Consider the following 12,439-nt stretch of genomic DNA (forward strand, 5'->3'; position numbering starts at 1 on the left):
TTAGAGGGGAGGGCAGCTTTAAAAAGCTCTTTTCAGTTTGGACAACATCCTCTGCTTTATTTTGCTCATTTTGTGTGCACTCCACCTCTCCCGTTCCCTCCATCCCTTTTCATCCTTTGATTTCGTTCTGCCTTTCTTCTCTCCATCCACAGGCTCTTTATCCTTTCTTTTTTCCACCAGGTGATGCACTGCAAACACAATACAGCTGAAGAGGAAGAAAGACGGATGACTTTTGACTGCCGCCTCCTCTTTCTTCCTCCCTCTGTTAAAGGGCAGACATTCAGTGTGTTGCGAAGTGAGCGAGCTGGTGGGGTGTTACTGAAGTGTGTGTGTGTGTGTGTGTCAGTGGAGTTAGGGATTATGCGTGTTTGACTGTAGCTCTTCTGAAAAGAGTCAGTTGAAACGGGTGCACCTGTGTTCCTTCACTGAATAATGAAATAATGACTGAAAGAGAAACATGAAGAACTGAGAAATAAGGGGGAAAAGGGGGCTTTGTGAGGGCTGGCTGGGTATGTGAATGTTGCATGAACTGCAAGAAATAATTTTAAGCAGTATTTTTGTCATTTTCCAATAAAAATATATCCAGACATCATTAAAACAAGTTAAATTTACTGGAAAAAATGGTGTATGTAAGATAAATTGAATTAATAAATTAATAAATAAAAATATAAATAAGATGTAGACCGAGTATATATCATGAAATTTGGATTATTTTGTTCTGGTTGCAAGCATAAAAACACGAAAACCAGTCCCCCCCAAAAAAAGATTAAGAAAACAATTTTTGCAGCATGTGTGTGTGTGTGTGTTGTGTGTCTTTATCCTGATCACCGTGTGAACCTTGTCCTTTGTCCCCTGTTTATTTTCTTTCTCTTCTTTCTCACGCTTGCCACATTCTGCCAATTCGATATGGTGTTTTTATTCCTTTCGTATGCTCATCTCTCTCGCTCTTTCTCTCTGAGAGTGTCAGAGTGTGTATTTGGCAGTAAACAAAGATATGCTTGATTGTGCCCGTGGTTACCATGCCTGCTGTGTCATTGTCCACAGTGTCATGTGTCAACACCAGGTTTTGTTTTCATACTGTTTATGGTTTATTGACATTTCATAATATGACCTCATTTGAGTTTATAGGATTAACTTGAATAAATAAAATTTCATATAATAATAATAACTGCAATACAGTAGGGTTCCTTTTGAGACCACAAGATACATGTAAAATGCGGGAATTAAGTACACTTTAGGCTTGTTAAGCATAAGAGGGAAAACCCAAACTATTGGATGGTAGTGTATTTAAAAAAATTCTAATGTGAGTATAAAAGTGTGTCTTGCATAATTGGGTGTGTTACACTATGGCAGCATCTAGTTGTAGATTTCTAGAGCTGTGCTTTGCTGGAAGGCCAGAGGTCACTTCCATGGAGAAGTTAATGTGTAAGTGTGTGTGGTGCGGTGATGTCTGGGGCATGCGGCTTTACCCCGCCCACCTCAGTGACCTCAGCATTCACCTGTCAACCTGGCCAGTCGCCATAGTTACTTACAGCCCGTAATAAAGTGTGAGATGACTGAGTAGCAGGTGGCAGGATGGGTGGGATTTTGGTATGTCACTGACAACAGCTCCAAGTGCTGTGTGTGTGTGTTTTGAATACAGACAGATACCGGAAGAGTTGTGAGAGAAATTAACAGACAATTTTATGAAATATTTCCAGTCATTTTTCAAGTGCTTTGGATAGGTATGATTACTTTGCTATCCCATTAACCTGAAGAACGGCCCATAGATCATACAAAATCACCTTACTACACACACACTCACACTTCACACCACATTGAGTTTGCCAGTGTTTACTGCGCTTGGTATTTGTGTAGGTGGGTGTGGGTACAGGTATTTGGTGTGTCCACATTGTATGTGTGAGTGAAGGCACATTTGGTAATTTGCTATGCACCATCTGCCTTGGTGTCTGTCTATTTTGGCTGCTGGAATGGATAAAGGTCCACACACTGAACTCAAAGTAAATGGTATGACATTATCCTTTTGGCTGTATGTTCCTAGTCTGTGACCGAGTATGAGCCATGCTGTAAAATCCAAAGAACTAAAACTCAGAATGACCTTAGTCCATTCAAGCCCCTCACTTAAGACTTAAGTATTTTATTTAACCTATCGGATCCATTCTCTGGCCATCATTCCAATACGCTTCCATAGCTTCTCTTTACACCACTAATGGCTGTATTAGTAACTACAATATGCTTATGTATGTGAAAGGCTTGCACTTAGACCGAAGATTTCTGCCTTGTCTCCAGTTTCGTTGAGTTTTTTTTAGAAGTTGAGGAAAGAAAACAAGTTTGCTTATTTTACTTTTGCTACAGCTCTCTCTACAGTCGCCCTCATTCTCTCTCTCTTTCTGAATGTAGCATAAGCAGTTATTATCTGATTTGTACTGTTACTGAAGATCAACTTTCACTGCCACAGAGAAAGACTATAATTTAACTTACTAGGTGAAACCTGGTATGTACTTGAAGCTGCTGAGGTTTTTGTAAGTTTTTTTTAAACAGGACCGTATTGAAAAGGCTGATGTACCAGAGTATGTGTGTGCATAAAAGGTGACCTTCTCAGATTTACACTGCTTGTCAGTGTTTACACTGCAAGTGACTCAAACTTTCACTCTTCAAAATAATGATTTCAAAAAGGGGTTTTAGCAGCTATGCCATACAAGAACCATTTTGGCTTCCCACAGAACCTTTGAGTGAACAGTTGTTAAATATAACCCTTTTTTTTAAGAGTGTGAAAAACATTTCAATAATTTAAAGAACCCTTTTCTACTATAAAGAACCTCTGTAGAATGGAAAGGTTCCATGCATGTTAAAGATTAAAGTACTTTTTGTTGTTGTTGAGAGCTTGATCTGTTGCTCACTTCCAGTGACATGAGCAACAGTGACAAGTTTGGCATTGAAAAGTTTAACTTAATGCTGCAATAAGTTGCTCCACATTTGCACCTATCAGTTGGAGTAAAGATGGAGGTCCCATGATCCTGTCAGTTACTGTTGTCATGTGTCAGCAAGACGCAGTATAGTGAGGAATTTCCTGAGTAATTTCCTTTAATATACAGTTTGGAGCAATGAGATTTCTTAGTGGGTGAGGCAACGCTACAAAAATGGGCTGTTGCTTGCTGTGACTAAAAACTCAGATTTAAAAGATGTCATGTGATGACATGATGTAAGAGTTACCGCTCTAGGTCAGTGCCAAGTATCATTGTGTTGCTTTCTTTGGAGAAGTTAGCCCATATATTTCCATATTATGTTTAAGAACAGCTGCTGTATTACAGACACTTATTATCTTAATTCTTGATTTAAGATTTGAAAAAGTTTCCTAAGTGAAATGACCATGGTCATTTGGAGCATTAGTGAAGCATTCTGTGTGTTCCATAAATTTAGACACAAGTTTTTGAGACTATCACTTTCACATATCTCAGTTCTGACTTATGTAAGTATTTCCAAAACATGAATTCTCTGATCACTTTTATGCTGTCAGATCAGATCAGCCACCTTCATCAGCGTTAGATTCATGATTCTGATTCATCAGCAGCACAGATTAGAAAGATCTTCTAGTGTTTCCTACTGTGCAGCATTTTTTTCCTCAGGAACTCCCTGGGTGTCAGAGTCAGCTGCACTCTTAGCTGTTTCTCCATCCACCATCCATCTATCTGCTCGTCCATCAATCACAGCTCCCAGTCATCCTCAGGGTATGCGTAAAGACCAATCGCAAAAAAAGGTCAGGGTAATGCAAACACACAGTTTTACACATACTATGCTGTGCTTCCTGTGATACAAGTCATTATAAAATATGAATATGCAGTAGTAGTAGCATGTTATGTGATGATATAGGAGAAATTATAATAATACCATTAATGTCTACATAGTTTTCTAAAACACTGACTTAAAATGCCTCGACTGCCACTAGTGTGTGTTTTTGTGTTAAGAGAGTGCTCGCATATACACACAGTGTGCAGGTCAAAACGTGTTACCTAGGCCTTAGGTTGGCCATTAGGTTGCTCAAGGTATGGTTAACCCTGAGCTAAGAAGGTTGTGAGAAACAGTAAAAGGAGCAGTGAAGTTTCGCTCTCGATTATTCTGCCTCTCCATTCTAATGGATGCAAGAAGAGTCTTGCATCCATTAGTAAAAATCTAAAGTATTTTAAAATAATAGTCTTTGATTTCTTTATGAATTTCTTTTAATATATTTGATTGTAGTATTGCAACATTTTAATCTTCCAGACAAGCTCTCAGTACATTCTTAAAACATGCAAACTATAAAGTCATAAAAATTGTGTGTGTTTTTTGGGGGGTTTATGAGAAAAACGGCTATACCCACACTTCTAATGAGCATGTTTGTGTGAAAGTGGAAAAAAAGGTTGTTCATTGAATATATCTGATCTGTATAGTGTGTATACACACACAGCCACACACACACACACACACACACACACACATACACACACACATACACATACTGATTTATATTTCAGAGAAGTACTGCAGGTCCTCTGGGCCTCAGATACAGCCTGCACATGTCTACCTGCAAGTGTAATGCGCCATGCTGGCTCTCTCTCTCTCTCTCACACACACACACACATTGTCCCACATACTCATTACAGCTCAGAGGCCACTGTCTTGGACTGAAATAAAGTCAAGACTTTGACCCACTTAAACTCATCACGTTTGTTCTCTCACTCTTTCTTCTGATTTCTCTTCCTTTCTGTCACATTGAAGTTATTCTTTTTTATTTAATATAGTTTCTCCTATCCCATCTTAATAATGCAGGCAGAGACTACTATAAGTTAGCCATTCATAGGGTGATTCTCCTTGTATAATGAACTTTGTCTCTATGGAAAAACATGTATCAACATGTTTTTCATCCCTGGCATAGAAACAATGGCTTAAAGGGTTATGATGTGGGTCAAGATGATCGACAAAGTAGTCCGTGTGACATCAGTGGTTCAACTGTAAAGTTACGAAGCTACGAGAATACTTTTTTGCGCAAAGAAAACAAAATGAACGACTTTATTACACATTTTCGTCTGTGGATTTCGTAACTTTACAGTTGAACCACTGAGGTCACACGGACTACTTTGTCGATCATCTTGGTACTTTTCTGGACCTTGAACGTGGTAGTTACCTTGCTGTTTATGGGAGGGTCAGAGAGCTCTCAGATTTCATCAGAAATATCTTAAATTGTGTTCCGAAGATGAACAAAGGTCGTACGGGTTTGGAACAACACGAGGGTGAGTAATTAATGCCAGAATTGTCATTTTTGGGTGAACTAATCCTTTAACCAGTGGTGCAAGTTTGGGGCAGGACTGTTTGTTTGAACAGGGTTACTTTCAGGAAGCATGTTTGTAAATGGTCATTATTTTTGGAATTTCTTTTTGATGATGCAGATATTACACACTTCAGAATTGTTCTTTTTAGTTGTATTATCACTTTAAGCCAAAAATTTTTTTTTGCAGCAAACAGATGTGTTCAAACTCAATATGCAAACATTGTTTTTAAGATTGTTCCAGGAAAAATCCGTTCAAGTGAGCAGATTATGGTCAATTTTACAAGCTCCTCCTTTCCTTTTCTTTTTCTGTTCACTATTTATTGAATTTTAGATTCGGCCTCTTTGTGACAACCAACAGCAAAAACAGTAACACACACACACACACACACACACACACACACACACACACACACACACACACACACACACACAGAGATAGAGAGCGAAATTATTGTTTGCAGGATATGCAACAGGTACTGAACATAATGCAGACAGAGCAGCTATAAGCACAGCCTTCAGGTGTTCACACAACAGGTGTGAGCCCTGCAGACAAAGACCACCTTTAGATTCACACACATGAGTACACTTACAAATAAATACATCAATATGCAACAAACACATCCACACACAGACTTTGGCATTTTGCAATTGTCATCGGCCCAGTGAGTGCAAACACAGTGAGAGGGACAAGACCAAACACAGCCTACCACACACTCGCTCCACGAGCACACACTTGGATATGTGTGTTCATGGTACATGCCAAGGGTGAATCACATGAGTTATGAGGAAACTATAATGTCAGGGTGAATTTTGAAATGGATTTAATGGGTCCTTCTGCCTTAAAAGACATAGAGAGAGGGAGAGATGGAAACATAGAGAAACCAAAATATCATAGAAACTTGGGGACACTTTTAGAAACATCTAACACCCTAGAAACTTAATAACAACCACTCAGAACACCTTAGCAACCACGTATTAACACACTGGCGACACACTCACCACAGCATTGAATTTTGCCCAGACACATTGTAATAAGAAACATAATGTGGGTGTTAAACTACAATACAGTTGTGAAATGCAGAAATATTCTTGAGGATAATCTCTCTAGACCTGCCAGCAAAACTGATGCATTTTTCTAACAATGGCTAAACCACCAGACATTTAATACATCCTAATGCTCTAATACGAAACAAGCTGCTTATCCCATTATGTGATATAAACCTAACTCTCTTTCTCTTATTGGATCAGCTGATATTAACACCACCCCTTTGCCTCAGTTATTTGGGTAACCTTCTAATGTAACATTCTTACTCTATTCCAGAACTTAGTGAGCTGATTTTTTCTTGCATAGGTTGCTGACTTCTAAGACATTTAACTGTCATGGAACCTTAAAAGAGAATCCACATCAGGGTCGGAAATTAACTAGGGCTTGTGGCAAAAATGCCACCAAAATGAACAAAAATGCCCCACAAATTCAAGATAACGTTGCAAAAATTGCCCCTGCACAGTTAAACAATCAGTTACGACTGTTTTAAAAAGATTAAAAAAGAAATGTGGAAATGAATGAAAAGTGTCTATACTTGTGGAATTACATTTTGATTCGCCTCATACTGCATCAGATCGCTTTTTACACATTGTTTTTTTTTTTGCAGCGTTGAGCCTTATAACCAATCACACGCATTTCCATTGAGCTTAGGAATGCAATGGCCAATCAGAGACGCTTCGATTTGTCAGCACTGAAAACTCAAGAGTTGTTGTTGAGTGTGCGCGCTCACTGATTGAATTCTTTGTGCTCGTGAATTCCCTGATCATAAACAACACTGTGCAGATATGATGTAAATAAAAGATTAATTTCGTAGCTTCAGTGATTTATAACGGGAGTTTTGTCATAATATTGCAGCCATATTAGCTCCTGGTTTAAATGTATAATTTAGATAAAATTTTAAACCGTCAATTGTTATTGGCAACAGTTTAAGTATTTTGATTGATTGAAGTAATTGGCATTCTGAAATTGCATTAGCATTCTGGAATTGCCTTCTTCATGAATGGGGGCTTAGGATTTGACCAAAACGAGGATGTCTTAGGAGACAGCATAATCAAGAAGCCTACCTTATGGAACAAACTTTGGCTGTGACAGAAATCACATACTTTCTGAGTAGGTACATCCTTTGAATTACTTTGAGGAAATTTCTTCACAACCGTTAAAAAGTATGTTCTGTATGCATTCTTAAAAATAAAGATTCCAAAAAGGGGTTTTTGCAGCAATGCCATAAAATAATTTTTGGTTTCCCAAAGAACCTTTCAGTGAACAGCTTTTAAAAATAACAATTTTTCTTAGTGTGAACAATATCGTAGAAATCTAAAGTACCTTTTTCCACTGTAAAGAGACTTTTTTCAATTCAATAGAAAGGTCCAATAGACATTAAAGTTTCTTCATGGAACCAGAGATGCCAATGAAACAAAAAACTTATTTTAAGAGTGTAGTATGAATGTAATCTGGATGTACTACATTCATCATGTTGTAATTGCCATGTGACCTACCAGCGCCAGTTGTGCCACTTCACTGCCATTCACAACTCCTCTCCTGTGACCTTATTGGATAATAAAGTGTCCATCAGATGCACATTTAAGATTCTCACCAGAAGTTTTAGTTCATCCAGGAACTTTTTGCCTACTGTTTTATGAATACTATGAATTCGGACATGCTACGGTATAGTGGGGAAGTATGTGGTTTCGGATGCAGCCTTTATGTTATGAGCTCACTAGGATTTGGAACAACTACCTTCCTCTTTCTCTCCACCTCCTCCTCTATGACACCCCATTATGGTGTGATTTCCACCATCAGTTTCATTTCGCCCTCCCAGTCTAGTCTCACTCTCACATGAGGGGGAGGAAGGTGTTAAAAGTGTTACAGTATATACAATAATAACGATTGCTTGCAGTACATCTCTTTCTATATACTAGAAAGAGGGTTTACTGAATCCTTGGCCCTTGTATATGTATGTGTGTGAGTTGGGGAGACAGGCCCAAACAACATGGCACCCTGAGGGTGCATTCTCTCCTCGTCCTCTTCCTCTCTCTGTATTTTTCTCTCTCCTTCTTGCACTGATACTATTGAGTCATAGATTAGGAATGGAGAGGCAGAATAATAGAGAGACAAAATTTAAGAGTGAGGTGGAAAGGAATGAATGAACATGAAAGTTTGAGAATGTGTTTACCCGTTAAGATTACCACTTAATTACATGTTTACAGTTGTGTCCTTGGTACTGCTCAGAAAATCACTCAAGACAAAGGATACTGAAAATATTCCTGTATGGGGTGACAAAACGGAAGAGTTTAAGAGCTGACTACTGTAAAAACCCATATTTATTATTATTCTACATACTGAGATTGACCTGCTGTTTTAGTCAAATCTTCCTTGAACGATCTCTTAGAAGTAACTGCACTCTAAAGGACACTGTTCTGTTATGTGAGACCATGTAAACACCATTCCCAGCACTTGTCCTTCAGAACAAGCCCACACCTGTCCAGGGGAACAGAGCAATAGAGAGAGGGGCAGAGGTTTATGCTGATATAAGTGCTAATATGTTGCACATCCACATGTGCTGCAAATGTTCCCATCAGTCTTTCCTCCTCTCGGAGTGCACATCATCTCTTTTTCTCCCCTGAGGATGGTTTATTGGTGACATGTTTTCCTCAGCAAGTTCTATGATAAGGACAGATGGGAACAGGGGTCAGGTGTACGTATTGACTTCTGCATAAAGCTATTTTGATGCCTGCATTTAAAAAAAAATGTTTTTTTTAGAAATGTCTCAGTTTTTTCCATACAGTGGAAGTCAGTGGGCACTAAAACTGTTTGGTTACCAACATTCTTTAAAATATCTTCTTTTGTGTACCACAGAAGAAAGTGATACATATTTTTGGAACCACAAGAGGGGGAATAGATTATGTCAGAATTTTCATTTTTGGATGAACGATCCCTTGACCGCTCATTGGTGGTGTTTTGTACATTTAGAAATTTGAGCACAGTAATTACAGTATGAGCTGGTATGATTAGGGATGGGAATCTTAAGGAATTCCAGTTATTTAAAGTTTTCACTAATTAATCTTTTGAACCTGAGAAAGGAATATTTAAAAAATATTTTTGCCAGATGCTTATTTAATTAATTCATTTTTCATTCTTGATTCACAGTAAAAAAATTTCAGGAATCAGACTTCACTGGTCGTGTATGTTTTTGATTCACTAAAAATAACTTGTTGCATTGTAAGTTTTATGCTAAATAATGCAGGGAATATTTTCAGAGTATTTTAGTACAGTGTTCCATGTTCCTGTATTTATCTAAAAAAAAATGAAACCAGTTATGAATAAGAACAGTTTCTCGATTCCCAACCCTGCTTATTTCTTACATAATGAATTATAATACCAATTCTCTTATTTTCCTACATTTTATTATGTATGCCTTATTTTTCTGAACGTTAATCTTTTTCAGTCTTTCCTTCCTATTTCATTCTCCTTATTGCTTTCTCCCTCCTTCTTTAGGGACATCTGCCAAGTTACCTTCAACCAATCTCATTCCCACTGTGCTCTGTGGTCGTATGTGTGTGTGTTGCATGCTATGAACTAACTTTTAATCACAAACCACATTTTAATTTCCTCCTTCCCTGTTGAGCAACACACACACAGGGTTAAGCACATACCTTCACAAATATTCTTCCTTCCGCATACACCACAATATACACACACAATCTTACAGCACACTCTCAGAGATTTAGAATGGGCCGTTGACTCTGTTCAGGGCCATGTAGGATGAAGGATATTTTCCATCTCTCTTTCTCAGTCTTTCGCACTGTTGCTGACAGGTGTGTTGTAGCAGTGAGATCTGGGTATGGCTGAGTGTGTGTGTGGTGTGTCTCTCTAATTTGGCACATTGTGTGTTCTCTGTGGTTCACCGCTCAGCCAGGTAATGTTAGACAAGAGCAAGCATTAGCAACAGAGGGTGAAACTGAAAAAATCCTGGCCTGTGAATGACAGGATTGTGAGTTTGTGTATGCCATACTGAAAAGTCTGGTGCAGTGATGGTATCAGATACTAATACTGTTGCACTTGTGAATTATACTATATGACTAAATGATGATTATTATATTCATGTTCATATTTGCATTTACACGGTACCCCAAGGGTTAACCATAATCTGCTCCTTAAATCAAAGGAAAGTGACAGATTGATCTGATTTGTTGAAGCCCCTCCCTCAACTGTAAATCTGACCCTGAAATCTGATTGGTTGACTGGACCAGTAAGAATGTTGATTCAATAACAGGTCTTATTTGAATTTTAAGATGACTAGTATAAAACTGCAAGAGTTTTTCTTTTCTATTCTGTCTGTATCACTACGTATAAATTAATATTTTTCAGATTCTTTACTCTAGGGCAGTAAACTCTGGGAAAAAAACTCACAATAAAAGCAGGTTTTGTATTGGTTCATATAAATGAAAATGATTAAATATTATGTTTCAGTTTGGTTTGATTAATTATTAAATATATTAATAATTACTTCGTTTTACTTCTTTCCCTACACATTTTGAATGTATATTATTTTATAGTTTACTCCATATTATGTTTAATTGATAGTATTTAAATATAGTGTAATATAATGCACATTTAACATTAATTAAACATAATAAATATTCAATGTTTGTTATATTATATTGTGTTGTGTTGTGTTGTAATATTATATTCATGGTAAAATTCAATTTAAATGTCTTCAGTATGACATTCTGTTTGAGATGGCGCCGATGATGATGGCTGCCTCCGTGGCGTGCTCCACAGTTGTTTTTATGTTTTTGTTAGTTTGTCCTGTCTTTAGTTTTATCCCTGCAATCAGTTTCACCAGAGACGAATTGCTGGACATTCGGCAGTACACACCACCCGATATTTCACTGGTTTTCGATTATTCTGATGTTTTGCTGGACATTGTAGTCGGGGGAGCAGCGGTGCTGTTCAGACGCTTCAGGACGCACAGACGGGGGAAGCGAGCCGGCAAGCGCACGTGAGCTCTGCTTTATAGAAACTCGCTGATCACAGAGACAGAACAGAGACAGAGACAGAACAGCAACACCCGGACTCTGTTTTAATAATTCTCGGGGACTTTAATAAAGCCAATCTCTCCCGTGAACTGCCAAAATACAGACAGCACATCACATGTCCCACCAGAGACAGTAATATATTGGATCACTGTTACACCACAATAAAGAATGCATATCACTCTGTTCCAAGGGCCGCTTTAGGACTCTGATCACTGTTTGGTTTATCTTATACCGACCTACAGGCAGAAACTGAAACCAGCTAAACCTGTATTAAGGACTGTAAAAAGGTGGACTAATGAAGCAGTAGCACCGGAGCTCCTCAGGGATGTGTTCTCTCTCCACTGCTCTTCTCCCGCTACACCAACGACTGCACATCTAAAGACCCCTCTGTCAAGCTCCTGAAGTTTGCAGACGACACCACACTCATCGGCCTCATACAGGATGGTGACGAGTCTGCTTACAGTCAGGAGGTTAAAGAGCTGGCTGTCTGGTGCAGTCTCAACAACCTGGAGCTCAACACGCTCAAAACTGTGGAGATGACCGTGGACTTCAGGAGGAACCCTCCTGCTCTCCCTCCACTCACCATTATGGACAGCACTGTGACTGCAGTGGAATCATTCAGGTTCCTCGGCACCACTATCTCTCAGGACCTGAAGTGGGACACTCACATAGACTCCATTGTTAAAAAGGCCCAGCAGAGGTTGTACTTCCTTCGCCAGCTGAGGAAGTTCAACCTGTCACAGGAGCTGCTGAAACAGTTCTACTCCGCCATCATTGAATCTGTCCTCTGCACTTCTATAACTGTCTGGTTCAGCTCAGCTACCAAATCTGACCTCAGAAGACTACGGAGGGTAGTCCGGACTGCTGAGCGAATCATTGGATGAGTACAGCTCTTGGAGAGAAGGGAGGGTTGTACCAGAGTGAGCAAAAGGGCTGGCAAAATCACTATAGACCCCTCACATCCAGCACACTCCTGTGACCCCATCTGCCATCTGGTCGACACTACAGAGCACTGAGCACCAGAACGGCCAGACACAGGAACAGTTTCTT

The sequence above is a fragment of the Sinocyclocheilus grahami genome, unplaced genomic scaffold (assembly GCF_001515645.1).
Source record: "Sinocyclocheilus grahami isolate Dianchi unplaced genomic scaffold, SAMN03320097.WGS_v1.1 scaffold146.1, whole genome shotgun sequence".
NCBI classification, from domain to species: Eukaryota; Metazoa; Chordata; class Actinopteri; order Cypriniformes; family Cyprinidae; genus Sinocyclocheilus; species Sinocyclocheilus grahami.